Source organism: Tetrao urogallus (genome assembly GCF_951394365.1).
Source record: "Tetrao urogallus genome assembly, chromosome: 1".
Classification (NCBI taxonomy): domain Eukaryota; kingdom Metazoa; phylum Chordata; class Aves; order Galliformes; family Phasianidae; genus Tetrao; species Tetrao urogallus.
Genome location: NC_136813.1, coordinates 120,705,657 through 120,720,946, shown reverse-complemented (window position 1 = coordinate 120,720,946; position 15,290 = coordinate 120,705,657). Strand labels below are relative to the sequence as shown.

General features: G+C 43.8%; 1 pseudogene across 1 annotated transcript; it reads left to right on the top strand.

The window, feature by feature from the left end:
* The first annotated feature begins 1,303 nt into the window (after positions 1-1,303).
* Positions 1,304-3,202, top strand: LOC306955357 (potassium voltage-gated channel subfamily A member 1 pseudogene; annotated as a pseudogene). Its single transcript has one exon. The product of its transcript is annotated as a potassium voltage-gated channel subfamily A member 1 pseudogene (transcript).
* The last annotated feature ends 12,088 nt before the right edge of the window (positions 3,203-15,290 follow it).

Here is a 15,290-nt window from a genome sequence, read left to right as displayed (position 1 = left end):
ATGCTAAGAAGGTACCCAGAAAACACAGCCATGTTTTCCAACTGAATCAGTTAGTAATGTGCATTTTCTTCATCAGGATTTCAGTGAGGTACTAGAAAACATGCTGTACAAAGGCAGAACAGGTCAGTGATTCTGTGCTTAGCTCTCAGAGGCAAATTATAGATCATAGACAAATCATAATTTATAATAATCATTCAATATAATTATGGTTTTCTGTTTTGGCATGGCTTATAATATCTTTAGGCATATTTCATACACAGAGGCAATAGTTTACATTAAGTGAAAACTCATTAATCCCAGCAAATCTAGGTTTGATGAATCTATCATTACTGCTGCAAGGATTCAAATGTCACTGCAGTGATGCCACCTAGAAGGAAAAATGTTTTCTTCATTTACTATCCTATACATCTGATGCTGTGCATATATATATATATGTATAGATTTTAATCCTATGTTGTTTGTATATATATTTAGAATATTGTTCTCTAGACCTTGAAGTTCACTGTTTGAATCCAGAAAGTAAGATCTCAGCATTGATTATATTACTGAAGTGTAACTGAAGTCATCATATAAAGCTTCTTCAATTCTTTTTCTTTAATAAAATGCATGTATTTTGAAGTGTACCAGCCTTAGATGTTGGTTTAAGAATTCATCAAAGGGAAACTATGGCTCGAAATTGCAAATAATAACCCGGCAGCCCGGTGGAACGGTTGCTATCTGCTGGATATAGAAGCACCTTTTGGAGCTGCATGTTAAGGGCAGGGAAAGGAAGGGAGCAAAGCAAAACCGATCCCATTCCTTTCTTTGTTCTCATTAAGCGGTGGGGGCCGGGAAATGGGGTACGCATCAAGAGGAGCTCTAGATTTCATTTGAGAGTTGCCCCGGGAATTCCAGCCGGAGACCTTCGCGACGCAAGGAATACATATCCGCGCGGGGTCACACCACGATTCTCTCCGCTGAGGGCACATAGTGGCTGGGTTGGGGCACGGGTGCGGTCAGTACTACCTGCGGGGCGGGGCGGTGCTGCAGCAGCCCGATACCGGGGGAGGCTGGCGCCGCCACCGCTGGGGAGAAGGGATTCTCGCTGACGTCAACCATCAGAATGATCGCTCGTTCATATCCGGGTCCCCGGCCGGCTTCCCCGGGCCGCGCTCGGACACGCTCGGCCGCAGAGCACTGAAGAGGAGCGGGCAGGGCAGGACAGGGCGGCCGCCCATACGTCCGGAGGCGGCTGGCAGCGGTGAGTCGGTATGCACAGAAAGCCCGCCACCTCAGTGGAGCCCGCCTACTGCCTCTGCTGCCCATGGAGATCGCGCTGGTGACTCTGGAGAACGGCGGTGGCGGGGCCATCTCGGCTGGCGAGGATGCCACGGCCGGCAGCGTCGGCGGTAGCACCGGAGCTCGGCGACAGCGCGAGCTACTCCGCCTCGCGGGGTCCACGTCTGTTGCAAGACTGAGCGACGGCAAGGTGGGTACGCCACCGGCCTCGTCGCCACCGCAGGTGGACGAGGAGCGGGAGAAGACCCCGCCTGTCCTCCGAGGAAGCGGCAGGAGGCTCTGCAGCAGCAGTGAGGGCAGCATCAACGTCCGAGCGGCGTCCGGACCCCAACCGCAGCCACGAGCTCTGCGCCTCCGGCCGGCTGCTGAAATGGATCTCGCGGAGGAGGGGGGTCACCACCGGGGCATGACCATGGCAGCGGCCGGTGAGGAGGAGGAGATGAAAGCAGTGAGCCAGGGCGCCATGCACCATCAGCGGGTTCTAATCAACATCTCTGGGCTGCACTTTGAGACTCAGCTGGGCACCCTCAACCAGTTTCCTGACACACTGTTGGGAGATCCTGATAAGCGTATGCGGTATTTTGACCCGCTCCGCAATGAATACTTCTTTGACCGCAACCGGCCCAGCTTTGATGGCATCCTCTATTTCTACCAGTCTGGGGGCAAGCTTCGGCGGCCTGTCAATGTCTCCATTGATGTCTTTGCTGATGAGATCCGCTTCTACCAGCTGGGCAAGGAGGCCATGGAGCGTTTCTGGGAGGATGAAGGTTTCATCAGAGAGGAGGAGAAGCCCCTTCCCCACAGTGAGTTTCAGCGCCAGGTCTGGCTCATCTTTGAGTACCCTGAAAGTTCCAGCTCAGCCCGGGCCACTGCCATTGTCTCTGTGTTGGTGATCCTTATCTCCATCATCACCTTCTGCCTGGAAACTCTGCCTGAATTCAGGGATGAACGAGAGATACCCATGTCTTTGCCCTCACAAACTGGGGGTTTGAACTCCACAGCTGGAGACACTCCACCCATGCAGTCACCAAGTAGCCTCTCTGACCCCTTCTTCATCATCGAGACCACTTGTGTCATCTGGTTCACCTTTGAGCTCCTTGTGCGTTTCTTCACCTGCCCCAGCAAGCCTGAGTTCTCCCGCAACATCATGAACATCATTGACATCGTGGCCATTATCCCCTACTTCATCACCCTGGGCACAGAATTGGCCAATGAGCAACAGCAGCCTGGGGGTAGCAGCAGCAATGGGAGTGGGGGCCAGCAACAAGCCATGTCCTTGGCCATCCTCAGAGTCATCCGCTTGGTCAGAGTCTTCAGGATCTTCAAGCTTTCCAGGCACTCCAAGGGGTTGCAGATTTTGGGACAGACTTTGAAAGCCAGCATGAGAGAGCTGGGCCTCCTCATCTTCTTTCTCTTCATTGGAGTGATCCTTTTCTCCAGTGCTGTCTACTTTGCTGAGGCTGATGATCCTGAGTCTCATTTCTCCAGCATCCCTGATGCTTTCTGGTGGGCTGTGGTGACCATGACCACTGTGGGCTACGGGGACATGCGACCTGTTACTGTGGGGGGCAAGATCGTGGGCTCCTTATGTGCCATCGCTGGTGTGCTCACCATTGCCCTGCCCGTCCCTGTTATTGTGTCCAACTTCAACTACTTCTACCACCGAGAGACTGACCATGAGGATCAATCTATGCTCAAAGAAGAACACAGCAGTGCTCAGGGCAGTGTAACTGGGGTAGATGGAAAGAGAAGAACCAGTAAAAACTCTCTGAACAAATCTGTTGTGCACTTGGAAAATAATGAAGGGTTCAAAAGCAGCACCAGCCCTTTAGAGAAAAACAGTATCAAAGCTAAAAGTAATGTAGATCTCAGAAAATCACTCTATGCCCTCTGTCTGGACAGCAGCAGGGAAACAGACCTGTAAGGAAAGGAGAGAATTGTAGTTAAAAGATGCAGCAGAATTTGTTGGTGTCAGAAACTTGCTACTATATCTATTTTCCTACCAGTTGTTGTTTTGTTGCTTGGTTTTTCGTTTTTTTGCTTTAAATCAGGCTGTATTTTATAATTTGATCATTGTCCTGAGCAGTCCTCCAGAAATAAATGTTTTTATATTCTTTTTCCATGACACAAATGGTCACCTGTTTTTAAAATAGATTATGTAAACTATTCTCCATTATGCAGGAGCTGGTAAATTATGAAAATGCAAAATCTGATTTGTAGAAACTTTTATTAAGTTTGTTTTAAGTTTTATTTAGTTCCAAATCATGGTTGACTTGAAATGGTCATTTGTAATCAATACATTTTCTGCAAATTGTTAAAGAGCTGGGGGACGTGTGCAGAGAATGAATGAATTTTGGAGTGGGAGGGAACAATGAGAGGGTTTTGTACTGTAGTTTCAAACTGAAAATATTCCAATTTATTTTGTATCTATATAATATCATTTTTGCGTGAAAAGGGATTTCTTATTCCTGAGACGTATCACTCCATTAAAGCACTAGGAACATTGGCAGATCAGCACTTGTAGAGTTTTTCACTTGTGATCACTACAGATCTGCTTGTCTAGTATGAAAAGTGCTTTAAGCACAGAAATTTTTTATTACTGATGAGATACTAGTTACTTGTGAGCCTTAAATTATTAAACATTGTAGATACACTTCTTTATAAATAACTTTATTAATCACCTTTCTGTCTCGTGCTTTCTGTCCTCCCCAAAAGAAGCACATATATTACAGTTTTATAGTTTTGTTTTTGAGACTAAAATAAAAAATAAAATAATAATAATTAAAAAAACCCCAAAAAACTGCCTGCTCTTACTAGATTTGATCCAAGTGCACAACAGATCAAAACCATTAGGTAGTGAATAGGTATGACAGTAGTAACACATGAAAGTAGAATATATACTGTGTTTATTGCACACTCTGGGTTATTTTGGCACATACATCAGTCACCTTCACGTATCTGTACAATTTATGTACCTAGCTCATTGTTTTTTAATTACCATAGACTGGAAATGGATGGGATCAACAGAGTCTGACATGGCATGCCTTGCTACTTAAATAACCACTGTGTGGATTATACCTTGGACTTGGGCAGAATGCATCACCATTCACCAAAACACATCCTTCTTTTATTTCCAAACCAAATCTTTCCAGTGCAGTGGATTTTACAGTTAAGATATTTTTGAAAGACTAATGATAAATTACCTTCATCCTGTTAATGCAGCACTTTACAACTTACTAATGAAGACTGACAAAAAGTTGCTTCCTTGAATCAAGGAGTTGTGTGACTACATTTCTTGGAATGGACATCTCTCTTTTCCCCTCAGTCTCTTGTTGTATTGTTGAAGAATGTTTCATGCCTTTGTCAAGTCGAATGGCACAGCAAGACTAGCAGAAAGAAAAGTCCTTCTTATCAGTGCTCCAGGTTTGTTTTGAACTAATTTTCTAATGCATTTAAATAACCATTAAGTCAGGATTATGGTTTATGCAAGTACCTCAGTTATATATGCTGTGATAAAATTTAAGTCAGCCTCACAGAATAGTGCTTTGACATTTTTAGCCTAGACTGAAATTGTGCTTGTCTCTTACCATGCAATTTAATGATAATGGCCAAATTAATGACATTTTTTCCTTCCTATTCAGTAAAACAGGCATGGTGAATGCCAAGCAAGTAGAATTGTTTGTGTTTAGTATGAAGAACCATTACACAGATTTTATTTCCAAACTAAAACATGGAGAGAGGGAAGAGAAAAGTGGGGAAGACATTGAGTCCGAAAATAGAGAACTGAATCTTTCACATTAACTTCAGATGTTGGGAGTTGCTTTGCTTGTTTTTTTAGATGGGGAATGGTGTTATAATATGCTGAGAAACTATCTGCAACTAGATGGACAAAGTATGTAGTCCAGTTGTATTACAGATTCAGGCAGATCTGTTTGCTTTAGTGGGAGCATTTTGCATCAAGGTGACACGTGTGGAAATAATGAAGGTGAAAGCACATCTGGCCTGTGTTGAATGGTTCTTAAAAGCCTGTTGCTGATAGAAAGAGAAGGGCCTGGCCTGCCTCCTTCCTTTTCAGTTTTCTTCCTTCCCTTTGTGCCCACTTGTTACATGCCCTGAACTGGTTTTGTCCATTTGCAGGTAGATATGCAAATGATGTCTTCTCTTCGAGGAGCCCTTGAGCTCACTATTCTGGCAGAAAATCCAGTGCAGCAACAACAAAAATGATATATATATATATTTTATCAAATTAGTGAGTTGGAAAGAAAGTGAATGTCAAAATCAGTACAAGAACAGGAAAGGGAAGTTCAGGGGTTTGGAGAAGTAAGCAAGGAGAGAGGAGTGGAATCCTTGCCCTTTAATGACATTAAACTCTTAGATTGTCATGACTGCTTTTTGAACCTCATTTTGTGTTTGTGGAGATTACCCAGAACTTCATCTTGAAACGTTCTGTGGGCTTTAACTTTCCCTTGGAGGTAGTCTATAGTCTATCTGATATAACTGAGAGTAGAATTTGTCCTAATCAAGATTAAACTCTTTGAGATCTTGGCCATAATTACAGATCCATAGTCTCCACCAACCTGTCATGCCAAGGAAGGTTCTGAGTTCTTTTACCTTCTTTTTCCACGTCTGAGGAAGCCAGTTCTCTGTCCTCGTTTATCAGGAGGGAGACAGACCAAGGAGAGTGTTCCTCCTATGATAAATGAGGATGGAGAGCTGGCTTCCTCAGACATGGAAAAAGCTGAGGTACTCAATCAGTGCTTTCCCTCAGTCTTCACTGGTGGTCAGTCTCCCCATATCTATCAAGACCTTGAACCTCTAGGTGTGGGTGAGAGAAACAGATTCCTTCCCACTGTAACAGTGGAACTAGTTGAAGACCTCCTCATGGAACTGAATGTATATAAATACACGGGGCCAGATGATGTGCATCCCAGAGTTCTGAGAGAAATGGCTGATATGGTTGCCAGCCACTTTCCACCATATTTAAAAAATCATGGCTGTTGGATGAAATACCTGGTGACTGGAAAAAGGGAAACATTACTCCTATTTTTAAGACAGGGAGAAAAGAAGACCCGGAGAACTACAGGCCAGTGAGCCTCACCTCTGTGTCTGGGAAGATCATGGAGCAGATCCTCCTGGTTACCATGTTAAGCACATACGAGACAAAGAGGTGATCTTGGTGAGCATGGCTTCACCAAGGGCAGATCGTGCCTGACCAATCTGGTGGCTTTTTATGATGGAGTGACAGCATCAATAGATGGAGGAAGAATGACGGATGTAATCTTCATGGACCTCTGCAAAGCCTTTGATATGGTCCCTCACCACATCCTTCTCTCTAAAATGGAGAGGTATGGGTTTGAAAGATGGACTGTTCAATGGATAAGGAATTGGCTGGCTGGACACAACCAAAGGGTTGTTATCAACCATTCTGTATCAGGGAGGAGGCTGGTCACAAGCAGTGTCCCTCAGGGTCCGTCTTGGGACTGGTGCTATTCAACATCTTCATCAGCGACACAAATGGCATTGAGTGCACCCTCAGCAAGTTTGCAGATGACACCAAGCCGAGTGGTGCATCCAATACATTGGAAGGAATGGAAGCCATCCAGAGGGACCTGCACAGGCTGGAGAAGTGAACCCATGAAAACCTAATGAGGTTCAACAAGGCCAAGTGCAGGGTGCCTGCACTTGGGTTAGGGCAGTCCCAGGTATTTATAGAAACTGAGGGAAGATCTTGAGAGCAGCCCTGCAGAGAAGGACTTGAGGGTCCTTGTGGATGAGAAGCTGGACATGAACCAGCAGTGTGCACTTGAAGCCCAGAAGGCCAGCTGTGTTCTGGGCTGCATTAAAAAAGGGGTGGTCAGCAGGGAGAGGGAGGTGATTGTCCCCCTCTGCTCAGCCTTTGCGAGGCACCATCTGGAGTACCGCGTCCAGGCCTGGGCCCCCCAGTAGAGGAAGGATATGGAGCTCTTGGAGCGGGTCCAGAGGAGGACCAATAAGATGACCAGAGGGCTGGAGCACCTCTCCTATGAGGAAAGGTTGAGGGAACTGGGCTCATTTAGCTTGGAGAAGAGAAGGCTCCGGGGAGACCTCACTGTGGCCTTCCAATACTTGAAGGGAGGAGCAGGAGGAGGAATGGCTGTTTACGAGAGTGGATAGTGACAGGAGAAGGAAGAATGGTCTTAAACTGAGACAGGGGAAGTTTAGGTTAGATATTAGGGGGAAGTTTTTCACACAGGGGGTGGTGACGCATTGGAATAGATTGACCAGGTAGGTGTGGATGCCCCATCACTGGAGGCATTCAAGGCCAAGCTGGATGTGGCTCTGGGCAGCCTGGTCTAGTGGTTGGCGACCCTACTGATGACAGGGGGGTTGAAACTGGGTGATCATTGTGGTCCTTTTCAACCCAGGCTATTTTATGATTCTATGATTCTAAGATTTAAGCAAATATCCTGAAGATTTTAAGGAGTATGTAGGCTTAGTGTGGAAGTCATATTTTATTTGTCTATAGCAAATACCAGCAGAACCTGTGATCTAGAATGCTAGGGTCTAATATCTAGAAAATTTGATAAAACTTTGCAGGGCATCAGTCTTCAAGGTCAGTTTCAGAAGTAAATATTTAGATACTACTCTATTTAGAGACAGAATGCATACTTAAAAAAGTGTTTGATATGACAGAAATCAGAAGTATAATTCAAGAGCCACTTACCTAGAGGTAAGCAAAAAAATCATCACTGGAGCCAGTAAGAGGAGGGGCCCTTTCTAATAATTACGCTTGAAAAGAGAAGTTGTGAAGTCATTACTTCAGTGTTAATGCTCAGAGTAATATTTATTTAAGATATTTCAGAATTACATCCTCCTCTCTGTTCACTTTGTAACTGTGAATTGGGAGTTCTATTCAGATTGACTTGAGGTTAGCAATTATATCTTTCTTTTTTTTTTTTTATCACTGAGTTTTGACATACCACTCTTATAGTGGTAGCATGCTGAGGGCAGGTGCTGCCCAAACTCAGATTGGAAGTAGCATTGGGGCGTATCTTGTTTACCTATACTTCTTTCTCAGGCAAAGGAGAGAAGGTGTGTGAAGAGTAAAGATTTGGAAGAGGAAATAAGGGGAGACTGATGACTGGAACAAAATACTTAAATGGAAATTCTTCCTCCCTTGGGAAGCTGTCCCACAGCTAGATGTTCTGTTGATTCCAGAAAGTATGGCTCCTAGGATTCTACCTGTTTTTGCTTTGTTTTTGTCTGCAGTTGAGTAATGGACCTAAATACGCAGGAATCATGCACAAATAAAATCTTATAATCTGCCCTTTATCCCTGAAACCCATACTATTCCCTTGTCAGATTTTCTAACTGAATTACATAAAGTGACACTGTAAAATTTCCTCCTGTTATTTACAGAGAATTCAAACAAGAAGCCAGTAGAATTTATTTTCCTTTTTTGAGTTTGCATTTTGGATTTTTTTTTCTGTGCTAATGTACATCGGATGTCAGGCTTCCCAGATGAGAATAGTTAGACTGGTGTAGACATTTTTAGAAGTATGTGCAAATGGAAAAAATATCCTGGGAGTGCTGCCAATAGCTGATTCTATAAAGTTTTAGAGTCTCTGTTGAGTAGGAAATACGGTCCAGATACCTTTACAGAAAAAAAGTCTTTCTCATGAAGTATCTCTAGTTAGGTGAGTGCAATTCTTTCTCAATTTAGGAAAAGGATAGGAGCAAATTCCACCTTATCCCTTATCCCGAAGTTACGGATCCGGCTTGCCGACTTCCCTTACCTACATTGGTCCAACATGCCAGAGGCTGTTCACCTTGGAGACCTGCTGCGGATATGGGTACGGCCCGGCGCGAGATTTACACCCTCTCCCCCGGATTTCTGTTCTGTTCTCTTCTGTTCTGAATATCTGTTAGAAGATATTCAGTTCCCCTTTCAGATAAGATGATAAACAGCCAGTTCAGCATCTTTCTCAAGGGGGGGGGGCAACTACAGCAAGATATCCTGGCAAAAAGGAGATCTCCCAAGGTCCAAATTGTAAGGATAACAAACAAAATGGTTCAGTCAAGTCTCCTGCCTATCCCATGGTTATTCTTCCAGTTTGTGCTGCTGTGGCTGGGGCAAAAGACTGTTGAGCTTAGCTGATTGCAGTGAATTCAATCCACAGATTTCTACTTCACAGCAGGTGGTAGAATTTGGAGGATGAATGTGACTGCTTGTTAGTACTATGTACCATGGTTGTTAATAATTTTTGAAGGTTTTGCAGCATGCTCATTCCAAGTGTCTCATCAGAACTAACGCCTCATCAATGAACAGTGGCTTTTCCTAGGGCATAGGTCAAATGTTAGTCTTCACTTGAGGAGAAGCAGACCACCCTAAGTGAATAGTGATTGTACTTTTTGTACACAGGTTAAATTAGTGCAGGACATGTCTACAATTGCATTATCAGTACTTACTGAGAGCAGATTGGCTATGATTGTAACCAGAGCTCCATCCAACTCCTGCTGCATTGTTGGTCTGTTCAGTTGGGATCTCAGCAGGAGCTTGGAGCCACAAGATGGTGCTTTTCACTTGAGGTAAAACAATGATCGGCAGGGTCTTTCAGCTCCAGCTGAGCTCATTGACTAACCCCATCTACGTACTGGCTGCTTCTTGTCTCTGTGAGAAGCAAAATCTGCTGAGTTGTCCCATGGGTCTGCTCAATAGGAGAGCAGCTCCCCTGATGGTCCAGGGTACACTGCATGCAGCTTGCTCTCCCATAAGTCTTGATGAATGGCAATGTGCTTCTTTGCAGAGTGAGCTCCTGTGCCAATGCTCCCCATCACCATTAACTTTGCAGAATCAGCAGTCTCCAGAGCCCAGAATGCTTGGCTCCATCATCATCTCTCTTCTCCTTACCACATGTTCACCAGACTGAGGGGATGTGGCTGTGCTGTGGAGAGTGTATTCAGTCCTTGGCAGGACTCTCCATACTGGGACACTGTGATTTATTTGTGGTCTTAGAAGAAAGTCTTAGCACAGCTGTTTTGGTATATCATTCAGTAGGACTGCTCTGCAACTGCTGCATGGAGTACCATGGAAATAGATGATATCAGCTCATATATATTACAGAAGACAGCATGTTGTCCTGAATTGGATTCAATCTGTAGATGAGTTTGGTTGTTTCCCTTGGAAAACAAGTTTTTAGTCACTCTGTTTTGTAATTCAGTACTTTTGAACTTGAAATTTGGTCAAAAGCAAATTTGGCCAAAGGATATGCTGAAGAAAATACTGTTTTTACAACTTTTGTAAATATAGATGACTACACAAAGAAAATAAATCCAAATGAATACTGCTCCTCTTAGGGACAAGCATTAGCTTTCCTAAAATCTCTCATTAAAGAAAAGGCATAGTGAATGAAACACACCAAAAACAAGGATATATTAATAGACTTCTCTGAATGGTAGCAAATACTGGTTAGATAATGTTTATAGATTAACAGTGAGAAACAGAATTGCACTTAATAAGGCAAATAATACTTTGCATATTTAACAGATACTTTCATCCCTTTAGCAGTACTTAGAAAAAACTTCTCAGACTTCTAACTTCTAAAATTTATTATTACTGAGACTTAGACAGACAGAGAGGCTGCTCAAATTTTCAGTAACTTTGGGGTCAAGTTTGTCGTGGTTTATCTTGCTCAATCATAGTATTTTACCAGTTGAGGAAACAAAATCTTGAAATTAAAACCTGTATCCTTTTCTTCTGCATTGCAGTGGAACGCTTGGAGAGATAGAAGGAAGAGAGGCAAGAGTTTACAAGAAGGCTAGCTGTTTTGTATTGAACTATAAATAGGCAGAGTTCAAGCTCATTGGCTTGGACATTCGTTAGCATCCCAGCACAGCAGCAGTTCTAACTGCAGTTTCTTTACTTCCTTGAGCTGAATAACTGTTCATGAAATTTCCTTTTGTAAGCATGAAACACTATGATGACAGTTTGTCCATACTCCCTACTGACCAAACAATTATCCATCATACTATCTCAGAATCACAGAATTGTTGGATCATTGAGTCCAACCCCCCTGCAAAACAGGTCCCTTACAGCAGGATGCACAAGTAGACATCCAGCTAGATCTTGAATATCTCCACAGAAGGGGAATCCACAATCTACCTGGGCGGCCTGTTCCAGTGCTCTGTCACACTTACAGTGTGTACAGTTTCTTTACATATTAGTACGTAACTTCCTATGTTCCAGTTTATGGCCATTTCCCCTAGTCCCGTCCCTACAGATCACTGAAAAGAGGTTAACCCTGTCCCTTACTCTCCGATACTTAGGATTATTAATAAACATTAATAAGATCACCTCTGAGTACTCTTTTCTCAAGGCTGAACAGACCCAAGTCACTCAGCTTCATAGGGGAAATGCTCCAGGTCCCTTATCATCTTTGTGGCCCTCTCTCCAGGATATCCCTGTCTTTTTTTGTACTGGGGAGCCCAGAACGGGATACAGTACTCCAGCTGAGGCCAGACGAGGGCAGAGTAGAGGGGGAGAATCACCTCCCTTGACCTGCTGGCCACTCTCCTTTTAATGCACCCCAGTAACCCATTGAACATCTTGGCCACCACAGCACACTGCTGGCTCATAGCCAGCCTGTCGTCCAGGACATCAAGGTCCTTCTCTGCAAAGCTGCTCTCCAGCAGGTCACTTGCTTTTGTTAAACCTCATCTGGTTTCTTAATGCCCAGCTCTCCAGCCTGTCCAGGTCTTGCTGAATGGCAGCACAGCCTTCAGGTATGTCAGTCACTCCTCCCAGTTTTGTGTCATGGGTGTACTTGCTGAGGGTGAACACTATCCCCTCATCAAGGTTGTCAATGAAGATGTTGAGCAAGATCAGACCCAGCAATGACTTCTGGGGAATACTGCTAGTCACAGATCTCCAGCTAGACACTGCACCAGCAATCACCACCCTCTGAGCTCAGCCAGTCAGTTCTCAACCTATCTCACTGTCCACTCATTATCACATGCCTTCTCAGCTTTGTTATCAGGATGTCATGGAAGACAGTATCAAAAGCCTTGCTGAAGTCAAGTTTGGTGACATCCACTGCTCTCCTCCTATCTAACCAGATGGTGGTGCTATCTCTGAAGGCTACCAGATTGGTCGAGCATGATTTCCCCTTGCTCAGTTGATGCTGACTATTCTCGGTGACCTTCTTCTCTTCCAAATGCTTGGAGATGGCATCCAGAACAAGCTGTTCCACTGTCTTTTGAGGAACAAAGGTGAGAATGACTGGCCTATACTGTCCCAGATCCTCCTTTTTGACATTTCTGAAGACCAGAGTGACATCGGCTATGCTCCAGTCTTGAGGTACCTTTCCTGTTCTCCAAGACCTCTCAAATATGGAATAGAGCGGTTTGGCTGAAATAGAGCGCTTTGGCAATCACCTCTGCCAGCTTCCTCAGCACAAGTGGATGTATACTGTCCATTGATTTTTGTACACTCATCCCTCTCTGCTTCCAGACCTCCTCCTCAACCAGAAGGAAGCTATCCATTTCCTAAACTCTCTCTCTTCCCTCCAGGGTCCAGGAGTCCTGAGGGGAGTCTTTAAAGCAAAGAAGGTACTCAGCATCTCCGCATTTTCAGCATTCCCCTGTTACCAGGACACCCCCCTGTTTAGCAGGGGACCCACATTATCCTTTTACTTTTGACATACTTAAAAAACAAACAAACAGCAAAAACTCTTATTATCCTTTATCTCCTTGGCCAACTTAACTCCAAGTGGGTTTTATCCTACTTAGTCATATCCCTGCAGGCCCTTACAACAGTCCTATACTCCTCTCCAGCGAAAAAGCTATTTTTACACATTTCATAGACCTTTTTATTCTTTTTGATCTTATCTATGAGCTCCTTACTCATTCATATATGTCTCCTGCCTCTCTTCCCCGATTTCCTACTCTTAGGGATGTACCGATCAGCTTGGAAGAAATGCTGTTTAAATGTTGCTCAGCTCTCATGGACCCCCTTACCTTCTAACATGCTAGCCCATTAAATACTTCCAAGTAGGTCCCAGAAAAGGTTGGAGTTAGCTCTCTGGAAGTCCAGGGTAACAACCCTACTTTTTGCCTTACTTCTTTCACTCATGTTCTTGAGCTTCACCATCTCACGATTGCTGCATCCCAAGCTGCCCCTAAACTTCACATTCCTAACGAGTCCCTCCCTATTGGATGGAACAAGGTTCAGAAACACCCCCTGCCTCATTGGCTCCTCTACCACACGTGTCAGAAAATTATCTTCTGCGTACTGCAGGAACAGACTGGACCACATGTGTCTGGCTGTGTTGCTAACCCAACAGATATCTGGATGATTAAAATCCCCCATGAGAACCAGTGCATGGGATTGCGAGGCTACTTCCAGCTGCTTCTAGAAGGCCTCAGTGACTTCATCCTCCTGATCAGGTGACCTGTAGTACATCTCCACAATGATGTCAGCCATACCAGCCCACACCTTCATTCTCACCCACATGCTCTCCAAACATTCTTCACCAGGGAGAGCCCTGGTAGAGCAAAATAAATGTGGGCCAGTGGTAGCTTTTGCTACAATTTTTTTTTGGCCTGTTTTGAGAATTGATAGAATATCAATTCTATTTGCATATATGCCGTGTTTAATATCGGAACTGAAAAGCACAACTAAGTCCCAAACTACTCGCCTAATATCTAACATCATCAGGGTGGAGAATGGAAGGCACACTTCCTTTCTGGGAGACTAACTTCTTCATTTTAAGGGCCATGTTGTCCTTTTTGCCGTCCTGGTTTACAGTTATATACTCCAATGACACTGTTAGGTACAACTGGCCAGAACTACTGTTAATTTAGTGCTCTCTAATAGAACAGCAGTTATATGCACTCTGCTGTGTTATCTGCAAACGTGTTTAAATCTAGACTTCACTCTTTCAGTCTAACCCATGCCATCTGTTTACTTTCTTATACTGTGTTCATTACTGATTCTGTGCCTGAGACTCCTCCAGTGACGCTGCAAGAAGTATGGTCCACAACTTTCACATATTGGTACTCTCATCCTCTCCTTGTGAGAAATAAAAAAGCAGGGATTTAAATATATGTAGATAGATAGATACACATGTATTATCAATATAGGATTTCTAAGAAGGAGCAATGTAAAACACATCTTGAAATGTGTTCCTTACCCTCCAGTCTTTGGCTCAGTGCAGAAGGAAGTGTTATTTTCTGTTCCCTTGTAGTAGAAGGTTTTGCTGTACCTGTGGGAAAGACTAACACGCTGTTAACTATCAATTTGGAGCTCTTACTTGATTATTTGAATGTACTGGATCAAATTTACGGATGAGTTTAAGGGCAGGGCCCTTAAATTTTGGTGATTAATACATGGAAGGATTTTTGTGGGAATTAATTAATTGTTAAGAAAGATAGCAGCATTTTATCACAGGTGTAGTGACGGATTCCTTGTGATATCTGTTAAAAAAAACTCAGACAAAAATCCCCATATCAGACAATTTCTAACTTTTTACTATGAAAAAAATGAAGCACCTGTAACAATGCAAAGGCAGACTGGAAAAGCTCCACATTTTAAATCTGATTTTTAAATTAGTCTGTTGATGCTGTGGAGTCTGACTCATGATTGCTGAATCCCCTGACTGTGCTGTTTTGTGAAAAAGCAGCCTTATTTTGAGTGATAAGTAATGCTTCAGAAGGGCTGCAGAAGAGGGACGGAGGCACACAGAACCTGTCCTTGTAGCCAGCAAGGGGTTCCAAATTCTATAAAAATCATCAGCAAAAGCTTTGTGAATGATTTTGTTCCTCTTTCACCACTGTAAAATATAACAGTCTGGTGCAATACAAATAGAATGTCATCTGCCGTTTTCTCTTGACCATTTGGAAATGGTCTGCCAGCAAAGCCAAAGAATGGCAGTTTGCAAAATCATTTTGCATGAAGGGATTTCAAAAAGCTCCACAAAAACTACATACAAGTTATTAACTCACATTTGGGGACCATCTGCCTAGTAGCTTTTCAA